Source organism: Salvelinus namaycush, chromosome 22 (assembly GCF_016432855.1).
Source record: "Salvelinus namaycush isolate Seneca chromosome 22, SaNama_1.0, whole genome shotgun sequence".
Lineage (NCBI taxonomy): Eukaryota > Metazoa > Chordata > Actinopteri > Salmoniformes > Salmonidae > Salvelinus > Salvelinus namaycush.
Genome location: NC_052328.1, coordinates 31,694,300 through 31,707,760, shown reverse-complemented (window position 1 = coordinate 31,707,760; position 13,461 = coordinate 31,694,300).

The window sequence follows — 13,461 nt, the reverse complement described above, 5'->3', positions numbered from 1 at the left end:
AGGCTATTCCATGCGAGAAATTGCCAAGAAACGGAAGATCTCGTACAGCGCTGTGTACTACTCCCTTCACAGAACAGCGCAAATTGGCTCTAACCAGAATAGAAAGAGGAGTGGGAGGCCCTGGTGCACAACTGAGCAAGAGGACAAGTACATTAGATTGTCTAGTTTGAGAAACAGACGCCTCACAAGTCCTCAACTGGCAGCTTAATTTAATAATACCTGCAAAACACCAGTCTCAACGTCAAGAGTGAAGAGGTGACTCCGGGATGCTGGCCAGAAAGACAAAATCAACTCCATCTTTCATCAAATCAGATGGCTTATTCATCACAAAACCCTTTGATGTTGCCAATTATTGTAATGATTACTTCATGGCCAAAGTGGGCAAACGTAGGTAGGAAATGCCAACAATGAACAGTGAGCCATTTTATTCATGAATTTAAAAAACAATAATGAAAGAAAAGCGTTGTAAGTTTGAATTTTATAAAGTTAGTGTGTGAGAGATGGAAAAATTATTGTTATCGATCAATAATGACAACTGACATGGAAGCTACTGCCAAGAGCGTGCAAACTGTCATCAAGGCAAAGTGGCTACTTTGAAGAATCTAAAATCTATTTAGATTTGTTTAATACTTTTTTGGTTACTACATGATTCCATGTGTTATTTCTTAGTTTTGATGTCTTCACTATTATTCTACAGAAAATAGAAAATAGAAAAAATAAAGAAAAACCCTGGAATGAGTAGGTGTGTTCAAACTTTTAACTGGTACTGTATGTGTTATGGATTTTCAACCTCTGCCATATCGTGGTTTCAGATGCTGTCTATCTAATATAACTCAGAGGGTTTTCTTTAACTTTTTAGGGATAGGGGGCAGCATTTTCACTTTGGATGAATAGCGTGCCCAGAGTGAACTGCCTCCTACTCTGTCCCAGATGCTAACATATGCATATTATTATTACTATTGGATAGAAAACACTCTGAAGTTTCTAAAACTGTTTGAATTATGTCTGTGAGTATAACAGAACTCATATGGCAGGCAAACTTCCAAATAGGAAGTGGAAATTCTGAGGCTGGTTGATTTTCAACTCATCGCCTGTTCAAATCCCAGTCAGATATGGATTTGTTTTGCACTTCCTACGCCTTCCACTAGATGTCAACAGTCTGTAGAACGTTGAATGAAGCCTCTACTGTGATGTGGGGCCGGATGGGAACTGTTTCAGTCAGTGGTCTGGCAGATTGCCAGTTCCTGGTCACGCGCATTCTAAATGATATCGTCTTGCTTTCCATTACTTCTAGAGACACAAAGGAATTCTCCGGTTGGAACGTTATTGGATATATATGATAACAACATCCTGAAGATTGATTCTCTACTTAGTTTGACCAGTTTATTCGACCTGTAATATAACTTTTTGAAGTTTTCGTCCGAGTTCGCCTGGATCTGCGCGAGCGTTTGGACATGTCTACTAAACGTGCTAGCAAAAGTAGCTACTTGGACATAAATAATTGACATTATTGAACCAAACAACAATTTATTGTGGAACTAGGATTCCTGGGAGTACATTCTGATGAAGATCATTAAAGGTAAGGGAATATTTATGATGTAATTTCGTATTTCTGACTCCAACATGGCGGATAAATGTTTTTTATATCTGAGCGCCGTCTCAGATTATTGCATGGTGTGTTTTTTCCGCAAAGTTTTTTTGAAATCTGACACAGCGGTTGCATTAAGAACAAGTGTATCTTTAATTCTATGTAAAACATGTATCTTTCATCAAAGTGTATGATGAGTATTTATGTTATTAGATGTGGCTTTCTGCAATTTCTCCGGATATTTTGGAGGCATTTCTGAACATGGCGCCAATGTAAACTAAGATTTTTGGATATAAATATAATATAAATATAATATTGATGTCCTATGAGTGTTATCTGATGAAGATCATCAAAGGTTAGTGATTCATTTTATCTCTATTTCTGCTTTTTGTGACTCCTATCTTTGGCTGGGAAAATGGCTGTGTGTTTTTTGGACTTGGCGGTGATCTAACGTAATCATATGTTGTGTTTTCGCTGTAAAGCATTTTTAAAATCGGACACAATGGGTAGATTAACAAGATGTTTATCTTTCATTTGCTGTATTGGACTTGTTAATGTGTGAAAGTTACATATTAAAAAAAAAAAAAATGAATTTCCCGCGCTGCCTTTTCAGCGGAATGTTGTGGTGGGGTGCCGCTAGCGGAACGTGTGTCCTAGAAAGGTAAAATGGAAGCCTCTCGAATGTCAAACATGTAGGGAGTGGTGTACCGCAGGGCAGCTCTCTAGGCCCTCCACTCTTTTCTATATTTTACCAATGACCTGCCAGTGGCATTAAACAAAGCCTGTGTGTCCATGTATGCTGATGATTCAACCATATACAGTACTGTCGGAAAGTATTCAGACCCCTTGATTTATTCCACATTTTGTTAAGTTACAGCCTTATTCTAAAATGTATTTTAAAAAACAATTTCCACAGCAATCTACCCACAATACCGCATAATGACAAAGCGGAAACTGTTTTTTAGAATTTTTTGCACATTTATTAAATGCAAAAACCAGAAATACCTTATGTACATAGGTGTCACGCCCTGATCTGTTTCACCTGTACTTGTGCTTGTCTCCACCCCCCTCCAGGTGTTGCCCATCTCCCCATTATCTCCTGGGTACTTATACCTGTGTTTTCTGTCTGTCTGTGCCAGTTTGCTTTGTTCATCAAATCTACCTGCGTTTTCCCCCTGCTCCTGTCTTGCCTATTGTTCCTGTTTTTCCCGGTTTTGACCTTTTCTGCCCACCCTGACCCTGAGCCTGCCCGCCGTCCTGTACCTTTGCCCCACTACTCTGGATTATCGACCCCTGCCTGCCTTGACCAGTTGTTGCCTGCCCCTGTTGCTGTAATAAACATTGTTACTTCAACAGTCTGCTTTTGGGTCTTACCTGAAACGTGATAATAAGTATTCAGACCCTTTGCTATGAGACTCGAAATTGAAATCAGGTGCATCCTGTTCCATTGATCATCCTTGAGATTATCCTACAACTTGATTGGAGTCCACCTGTGGTAAATTCAATTGATTGGACATGATTTGGAAAGGTCACCTGTCTACACTACCGGTCAAAAGTTTTAGAACACCTACTCATTCAAAGGTTTTTATTTATTCATGCTTTTTTCTACATTGTAGAATAATAGTGAAGACATCAAAACTATGACATTTTTATTTTATCTTTATTTCACTAGGCAAGTCAGTTAAAAACAAATTCTTATTTTCAATGGCGGCCTAGGAACAGTGTGTTAACTGCCTTGTTCAGGGGCAGAACGACAGATTTGTACCTTGTCAGCTCGGGGATTGGATCTTGCAACCTTTCAGTTACTAGTCCAACGCTCTAACCACTAGGTTACGCTGCCGCCCCAAATAACACAAATAACAATATCATGTAGTAACCAAACAAGTGTGAAACAAATCTAAATATATTTTACATTTGAGATTCTTCAAATAGCCACCCTTTGCCTTGACGACAGCTTTGCACACTCTTGGCATTCTCTCAACCAGCTTCACCTGTAATGCTTTTCCAACAGTCTTGAAGTAGTTCCCACATATGCTGAGCACTTGTTGGCTGCTTTTCCTTCACTCTCGGTCTGTCTCATCCCAAACCATCTCAATTTGGTGGAAGTCGGGGATTGTGGAGGCCAGGTCATCTGATGCAGCACTTCATCACCTTCTTGGTCAAATAGCCCCTACACAGCCTGGAGGTGTGTTGGGTCATTGTCCTGTTGAAAAACAAATGATAGTTCCACTAAGCCCAAACCAGATGGGATGGCGTATCGCTGCAGAATGCTGTGGTAGCTATGCTGGTTAATTGTGCCTTGAATTCTAAATAAATCCCAGAGTCACCAGCAAAGCACCCCCACACCATAACACATCCTCCTCAATGCTTTACGGTGAGAAATACACATGCGGAGATCATCTGCTCACCCACACCGCGTCTCACAAAGACACATGGAACTAAAAATCTCAAATTTGGACTCCAGACCAAAGGACAAATTTCTACTGGTCAAATGTCCATTGCTCGTGTTTCTTGGCCCAAGCAAGTCTCTTATTCTTATTGGTGTCCTTTAGTAGTGGTTTCTTTGCAGCAATTTGACCACGAAGGCCTGATTCACACAGTCTCCTCTGAACAGTTGATGTTGAGATGTGTCTGTTACTTGAACTCTGAAGCATTTATTTGGCCTGCAATTTCTGAGGGTGGTAACTCTAATGAACTTATCCTCTGCAGCAGAGGTAACTCTGGGTCTTCCATTCCTGTGGAGGTCCTCATGAGATCCAGTTTCATCATAGCGCTTGATGGTTTTTTAGGACTGCACTTGAAGAAACTTTCAAAGTTCTTGAAATTTTTCATATTGACTGACCTTCATGTCTTAAAGTAATTATGGATTGTTGTTTCTCTTTGCTTATTTGAGCTGTTCTTACCATAATATGGACTTGGTCTTTTACCAAATAGGCCTATCTTCTGTACACCCCCCTACCTTGTCACAACACAACTGATTAGCTCAAATGCATTAAGAAGGAAATAAATTCCACAAATTAACTTTTAAGAAGGCACACCTGTTAATTGAAATGCATTCGAGGCGACTACCTCATGAAGCTGGTTGAGAGAATGGCAAGAGTGTGCAAAGGTGTCATCAAGGTAAAGTGTGGCTATTTGAAGAATTTCAAATGTAAAATATATTTTGATTTGTTTAACACTTATTTGGTTACTACATGATTCCATGTGTTATTTCATAGTTTTGATGTATTCACTATTATTCAATGTAGAAAATAGTACAAATTAAGGAAAACCCTTGAATGATTAGGTGTTCTAAAACGTTTGACCGGTAGTGTATATAAGGTCCCACAGTTGACAGTGTATGCCAGACCAAAAACCAAGCCATGAGGTCGAAGCAATTGTCTGTAGAGCTCCGAGACAGGACTGTGTAGAGGCACAAATCTGGGGAAGGGTACCAAAACATTTCTGCAGCATTGAAGGTCCCCAAGAACACAGTGGCCTCCATTATTCTGAAATGGAAGAAGTTTGGACCCACCAAGACTCTTCCTAGAGCTGGGCGCCTGGCCAAACGGAGCAATCGGGGGAAAAGGGCCTTGGTCAGGGAGGTGACCAAGAACCCGATGGTCACTTTGACAGAGCTCTAGAGTTCCTCTGTGGAGATGGGAGAACCTTCCAGAAGAACAAACCATCTCTGCAGCACTCCACCAATCAGGCATTTATGGTAGAGTGGCCAGATGGAAGCCACTCCTCAGTAAAAGGCCCAGGACAGCCCGCTTGGAGTTTGCCAAAAGGCACCTAAAGACTCTCAGACCATGACAAACAAGATTCTCTGGTCTGATGAAACCAATATTAAACTCTTTGGCCTGAATGCCAAGTATCACATCTGGAGGAAACCTGGGACCATCCCAATGGTGAAGCATGGTGGTGGCAGCATCATGCTGTGGGGATGTTTTTCAGTGGCAGGGACTGGGAGAATAGTCAGGATTGAGGCAAAGATGAACGGAGCAAAGTACAGAGAGATCATTGATGAAAACCTACTCCAAAGCCCTCAGGACCTCAGACTGGGGCGACGGTTCACCTTCCAACAGGACAACGACCCTAAGCACACAGCCAAGACAACATAGGAGTGGCTTCAGGTCAAGTCTCTGAAAGTCCTTGATTGGCCCAACCAGAGCCTGAACCCGATCAAACATCTCTGGAGAGACCTGAAAATAGCTGTGCAGCAACGCTCCCCATCCAACCTGATCGAGCTTGAGAGGATCTCCAGAGAAGAATGGGAGAAACTCCCCAAATACAGGTGTGCCAAGCTTGTAGCGTCAAACCCAAGAAGACTTGAGGCTGTAATTGCTGCCAAAGGTGCTTCAACAAAGTACAGAGTAAAGGGTCTGAATACTTATGTAAATGTGATATTTCAGTGTTTTATTATGAATAAATAAGCAAACATTTCTACAAAACAGTTTTTGCCTTGTCATTATGGGGTATTGTGTGTAGATTGATGAGGGAAAAAAACAATTTAATCAATTTTAGAATAAGACTGTAACCTAACAAAATGTGGAAAAAGATCTGAATAATTTACAAAGGCACTGTACGTACCAGCATCCACAGCTAATGAAGTCACTGAAAGCCTTAACAAGGAGTTGCAATCAGTTGTGGAATGGGTGGCCAGTAATAAACTGCTCCTGAACATCTCTAAATCTAAGAGAATTGTATTTGGTACAAATCATTCCCTAAGCGCTAGACTTCAGCTGAATCTGGTAATGAATGATGTGGCTGTTGAACAAGTTGAGGAGACTAAATTACTTGGTGTTACCTTAGATTGTAAACTGTCATGGTCAAAACATATAGATTTCAATGGTTGTAAATCTGGGGAGAGGTCTGTCCATAATAAAGAGATGCTCGGCTTTTTTTGACACCACACTCTAAAAAGCAAGTCCTTCTAATTTGGTCTCATCTTGATTATTGTGGTCATGTGGTCAAGTGTTACAAAGAAAGAACGAGTTCAGCTGCAGCTGGCCCAGAACAGATCGGCACGTATTGCTCTTCATTGTAATCAGAGGGCTGATATAAATACAATACAATAACTTTTGACTAGGGCCCATAGGACTCTGGACAAAAGTAGTCCACTATACAGGTAATAGGGTGTTATTTGAGATGCATCATTCTGAAAGACATGCTTGAGGTTGGACAATGGTTTGTGCCTAAAAGGTGACAGTCCAGGGCTGTTCTGACCCGGAGTCCTATTAGAAACAGACACTCTGCACCCTGCTCTGCATCTGAGGGGGGTGTCGATCAGCCATGTAAATCCATTTATGGAAACAAATGGCCTTTCCCTCATTTTCCCATGAGTGAGATTTGGAGCGGTGTTCTACCTTTCCCACAGTAAACCCTCCTATTTAAATAGTGATTTTGTAACAATAGCAAGTTATATGATGTGAGGTTCACAGGTCCTTTCCTTTTCTCTTGCCTAAAATCGGCTCGATTCTATTTCTATTACAGACACACACGGCTGTGACAAGTCATTGAGGTCAAGAGTGTATTACAGAGTTCTTATATCCGCAGATAAGCTCTAGACCCTGTAATGAGATGGAGTCTGAGTACAGAAACCTGTTCCCAGCCACTGTATCTCTACTCCAAGCCAAAAGGCATATTGCTGGAATCAGTTTCCTGAATGAGTTGGGACTTATTCCACTTTGGGTAAGAGTTTCCCATAATCACAGATCTAGGATTATTTTACCCGTCTCAAATCTTAACCTCAATCATTAGGTGGTAAACACATAACTGAGTTTGGATCACGATATTACTCCTGATCTGGGTCAGTGCTAAAAACCTGATTTCAAATTAGAAATATATAATTGCTTATGGATCTCAGTTCAAGACAGTGTGGCGAAACAATGGTCATTAGTCTAATTAAATCAAATTGCATTTCTCACATGTGCCGGATACAACAGGTGTAGACCTTACCGTGAAATGCTCACTTAGAATCTAGATGTGTAATGCCTGATCTATAGTATAGGGCCAAACTGAACCATTCTCTGCTACGGTGGATGCAGAACCAGGCCAGCCCAGTACAGCTTGGCTTGGCTCTATAGTGTGAATCAGGCACAGCAGTACTGGGCCTGAGAATACAGTTGTGGTATCCAATTCGTAGTTACAGTCTTGTCCCATCGCTGCAACTCCAGTATGGACTTGGGAGGGGAAGGTCGAGAGCCGTGCGTCCTCCGAAACACAACCCAGCCAAGCCACACTGCTTCTTGACACAACCCCCGCTTAACCCGGAAGCCAGCCGCACCAATGTGTCGGAGGAAACATCATACACCTGGCGACCGTGTCAGCGTGCACTGCGCCCAGCCCGCCACAGGAGTCGCTAGAGCGCGATGGGACAAGAACATCCCTGCCGGCCAAACCCTCCCCTAACCCGGACGACGCTGGGCCAATTGTGCACCGCCCCATGGGTCTCCCGGTCGCGGCCGGCTGAGACAGAGCCTGGACTCAAACCAGGATCTCTAGTGGCACAGCTAGCACTGAGATGCATTGCCTTAGATTGGCAGGATGAACCCTTTAAGAAACACCATCTCCATATCAAGGTGTGCTGTAATGTTCTCCTCTTAACTGCTCTTCCCTCCTCATCAGAATGATTAATAGAGCGAGAGAGAGGTCTTAAATTCCTCTTGTTAAAGGGATACTTTAGGATTTTGGCCGTTTATCTACTTTCCCAAACAGATTAACTCGTTGATACCATTTTTATGTCTGCGTGCAGTTTGAAGCAAGTTGCTAGCTAGCATTAGCGCAATGACTGGAAGTCTATGGTAACTGCTAGCATGCAGATAGATATCACAGATTTCCAGTCTTTGCGCTAACGCTAGTTAATATTGGCTTTCAAAACTACCTTTAACTTCTTTCATACTGGATGCAGAGACATAAAAATGATATCCATGAATTCATCAGACTCTGGGGAAGTAGAGAAAGGGTTGCATTGCCAAAATCACAAAGTAACCCTGTAATAAAAGCCAGCTTGTTGCTAAGAAACTACAGGAGTGGCACATCAGGTGGGTCTGGGCAGGGGAAGTTCTATGTGACATGAATCAGTTAATGATTTTCTATTCTATTTAACAATGAAAGACATTGCCAGTCTCTGAAAAGGAGTGTACTACATAGGGAATAGGGAACCATTTCAAATTTGCTTAAAGATCCTATAATTCACAGAATATAGGATCTCCCTGGTCTACTGTCAGGGTCTGAAATGTAGAGTACTACTTCTGTCACCCTGTTCGCTATATAGTTCCTATACACTGTGTTTTGTTGATGCTAGTGGACGGGTGATATCAACTTCCATCCTTGGGAACATTTTGGTTCTACTGCAATACTACTACAAGTACTGCACTATTAAAGACCAGAGCCCAACACCCTGTTCCCAATCGTGCACATCTTTTGACCAGTGCCCTAGTAACTAAGCCTTGACTGAGTCAGAACGACCCATAAGGAAGGAGCCTATCTCCTGTTTCTGTAGCGTGAGGCAGCTTGATGTACAAGTACCCCCCTGGACAAGGATGCTAGTCTGTTGCAGGGCATTAACCCCAATCAATATCCCTAATGCCGAGTGCCAAGCAGAAGAATCAGGTCCCATTTTTAGTCTTTGGTATGACTTGACCAGGGATCGAAACACCAACTTTTCAATCTCAGAGCAGACACTAACAAGGCCACTGAGTTGGTCACCTAGTAGCTAGTGAACTAGGATAACTGGAGAATACCTGTCAGAGCCCATTTCGTAGGCAATCATCCTCTTACATCCCAGAACGTTCAGAGGGACATTTTTAGAAGAGAAGAGGCATGTGGAGGACAGAAGGTCCCTTTAGTACTGTAGTGCTTGAAGAACAGAATGCCTCTGGATTGTACTGAATACAAAACAAAATACTTACAAGACCTCTCAGAGGAGGGTGATAAGAGTAGGCTGAGGGAAAGAGGTATGCTAAGTACAGTAGTGATAAGGAGGTATGCTAAGTACAGTAGTAATAAGGTATGCTAAGTACAGTAGTGATAAGGAGGTATGCTAAGTACAGTAGTGATAAGGAGGTATGCTAAGTACAGTAGTGATAAGAAGGTATGCTAAGTACAGTAGTGATAAGGAGGTATGCTAAGTACAGTAGTGATAAGGTATGCTAAGTACATTAGTGATAAGAAGGTATGCTAAGTACAGTAGTGATAAGGAGGTATGCTAAGTACAGTAGTGATAAGAAGGTATGCTAAGTACAGTAGTGATAAGGTATGCTAAGTACAGTAGTGATAAGGAGGTATGCTAAGTACAGTAGTGATAAGGAGGTATGCTAAGTACAGTAGTGATGAGGTATGCTAAGTACAGTAGTGATAAGGAGGTATGCTAAGTACAGTAGTGATAAGGAGGTATGCTAAGTATGCTAAGTACAGTAGTGATAAGAAGGTATGTTAAGTACAGTAGTGATAAGGAGGTATGCTAAGTACAGTAGTGATAAGAAGGTATGCTAAGTACAGTAGTGATAAGGAGGTATGCTAAGTACAGTAGTGATAAGGAGGTATGCTAAGTACAGTAGTGATAAGGAGGTATGCTAAGTACAGTAGTGATAAGGAGGTATGCTAAGTACAGTAGTGATAAGGAGGTATGCTAAGTACAGTAGTGATAAGAAGGTATGCTAAGTACAGTAGTGATAAGGAGGTATGCTAAGTACAGTAGTGATAAGGAGGTATGCTAAGTACAGTAGTGATAAGGAGGTATGCTAAGTACAGTAGTGATAAGAAGGTATGCTAAGTACAGTAGTGATAAGAAGGTATGCTAAGTACAGTAGTGATAAGGAGGTATGCTAAGTACAGTAGTGATAAGGAGGTATGCTAAGTACAGTAGTGATAAGGAGGTATGCTAAGTACAGTAGTGATAAGGAGGTATGCTAAGTACAGTAGTGATAAGGAGGTATGCTAAGTACAGTAGTGATAAGAAGGTATGCTAAGTACAGTAGTGATAAGGAGGTATGCTAAGTACAGTAGTGATAAGAAGGTATGCTAAGTACAGTAGTGATAAGGAGGTATGCTAAGTACAGTAGTGATAAGGAGGTATGCTAAGTACAGTAGTGATAAGGAGGTATGCTAAGTACAGTAGTGATAAGAAGGTATGCTAAGTACAGTAGTGATAAGAAGGTATGCTAAGTACAGTAGTGATAAGGAGGTATGCTAAGTACAGTAGTGATAAGGAGGTATGCTAAGTACAGTAGTGATAAGGAGGTATGCTAAGTACAGTAGTGATAAGGAGGTATGCTAAGTACAGTAGTGATAAGGAGGTATGCTAAGTACAGTAGTGATAAGAAGGTATGCTAAGTACAGTAGTGATAAGGAGGTATGCTAAGTACAGTAGTGATAAGGAGGTATGCTAAGTACAGTAGTGATAAGGAGGTATGCTAAGTACATTAGTGATAAGAAGGTATGCTAAGTACAGTAGTGATAAGGAGGTATGCTAAGTACAGTAGTGACAAGAAGGTATGCTAAGTACAGTAGTGATAAGAAGGTATGCTATGTACAGTAGTGATAAGGAAGTATGCTAAGTACAGTAGTGATAAGGAGGTATGGTAAGTACAGTAGTGATAAGAAGGTATGCTATGTACAGTAGTGATAAGGAAGTATGCTAAGTACAGTAGTGATAAGGAGGTATGCTAAGTATGCTAAGTACAGTAGTGATAAGAAGGTATGCTAAGTACAGTAGTGATAAGGAGATATGCTAAGTACAGTAGTGATAAGAAGGTATGCTAAGTACAGTAGTGATAAGGAGGTATGCTAAGTACAGTAGTGATAAGAAGGTATGCTAAGTACAGTAGTGATAAGGAGGTATGCTAAGTACAGTAGTGATAAGAAGGTATGCTAAGTACAGTAGTGATAAGGAGGTATGCTAAGTACAGTAGTGATAAGAAGGTATGCTAAGTACAGTAGTGATGAGGTATGCTAAGTACAGTAGTGATAAGGAGGTATGCTAAGTACAGTAGTGATAAGGAGGTATAGTAATATAATATGCTATTTAGCAGACTCTTTGGGTGGCCCTGGGAATTTAACCAACAATCCTGGCTTTACAAGCGCCACGCTCTCCCAACCGAGAAAGTACAGCAGATATATGGACGGATATTAGAATTCACGGCCGTTATCACGTAAAATGAACATGTGAAGGTCTTGAGCTACGTCCAAACGTAATGGTTACGTTCACATTAGGCATTTATATTCCAGTCATTTCTCTTCACAGTCATACAACTGACCAGTTCTTGTATAAAAAAAAAAAACACACTACTCATTCAAACATGTTAGCAAACACAAACACATTTTATTAGATTATCCCCTTCCTCCATTACTGTTACGTTTTCTGCAACAGTTGTGCAATTAGTAAATTATACAAAATCATGTTTTTTTATTTACATTTACATTTTACATTTTAGTCATTTAGCAGACACTCTTATCCAGAGCGACTTACAGTAGAGTGCATACATTTTATTACATTTTACATACTGAGACAAGGATATCCCTACCGGCCAAACCCTCCCTAACCCGGACGACGCTATGCCAATTGTGCGTCGCCCCACGGACCTCCCGGTTGCGGCCGGCTGCGACAGAGCCTGGGCGCGAACCCAGAGACTCTGGTGGCGCAGCTAGCACTGCGATGCAGTGCCCTAGACCACTGCGCCACCCGGGAGGCGATTGGCAGCCACAAACTGGAATTCTATATGACCGCCGCCCTCCTGCATTACCATAAAGTATAGCCGACAAACGTACATAAATTATACAATTTGCATACTTATGTGAAAGCTAATCTTGAATTAACATGAAAGTAATCTGTTTTATACACTGAACAAAAATAAACGCAACATGCAAGATTTTACTGAGTTACAGTTCACAAGGAAATCAGCCAATTAAAATACATTCGTTAAGTCCTAATCTATGGATTTTACATGACTGGGAATACAGATATGCATCTGTTGGCCACAGATATCTTTAAAAAAATGTAGGGGCTGGATCAGAAAACCAGTCAGTATGTGATGTGACCACCATTTGCCTCATCCTTCGCATAGAGTTGATCAGGCCTGTGTCCCACTCCTCAATGGCTGTGCGAAGTTGCTGGATATTGGCGGGAAGTGGAACACACTGCCGTACACGTCAATCCAGAGCATCCCAAACATGTTCAATGGGTGACATGTCTGGTGAGCATGCAGGCCATGGAAGAACTGGAACATTTTCAGCTTCCAACAATTGTGTACAGATCAGAGATGCAAACTGCTGAGGGCCCAGAAAGGTGACACGCAAAACATGCAAAAAATCCCTGCTAGGGGGAAATGCAGGTTTTACCTAATTAAACAAAGAATATGATCTACATGATCAGTCTCTGTGTGTAAAATAAAAAGTGGTTAATGTGAACCTAAATCACAACTAAACAATGTAAAGAAATCAATCCAACGTTATTTGTTGTCTAGACTTCACTGCAAATGACACTCAAGTATTGAGAAAAAAACAATACACTAAGATTGCAGTTAGCCATGACAGCCTTTATAATAGAACACTTGTGACCACACACACATTGCACTTGGGAAAAAAACATCATAAAGTAGAAATAGAATGAAACAAACAAGCATTGTATTTTTACTCTATTATAGTGGCCACTATAGACGATCAAGTTCACAAGGCTATGTGTGCAAAAACATCGTTCACTGAGTAAAAAAAGGTATAATCCCCCTCATACACACGTGTGTTTCTGTCAAATTCAACACAAAAAAATCTTTGTGCTACACTGCACATTATTACAATTGGACACTTTCTGCCTGTGGACATCTGTTCTACAATGTGCCAGCAAAAGTGAGAAAGAGGGAAAGTGTGTGGTGTTCCTTTCACCTGTATAGCGG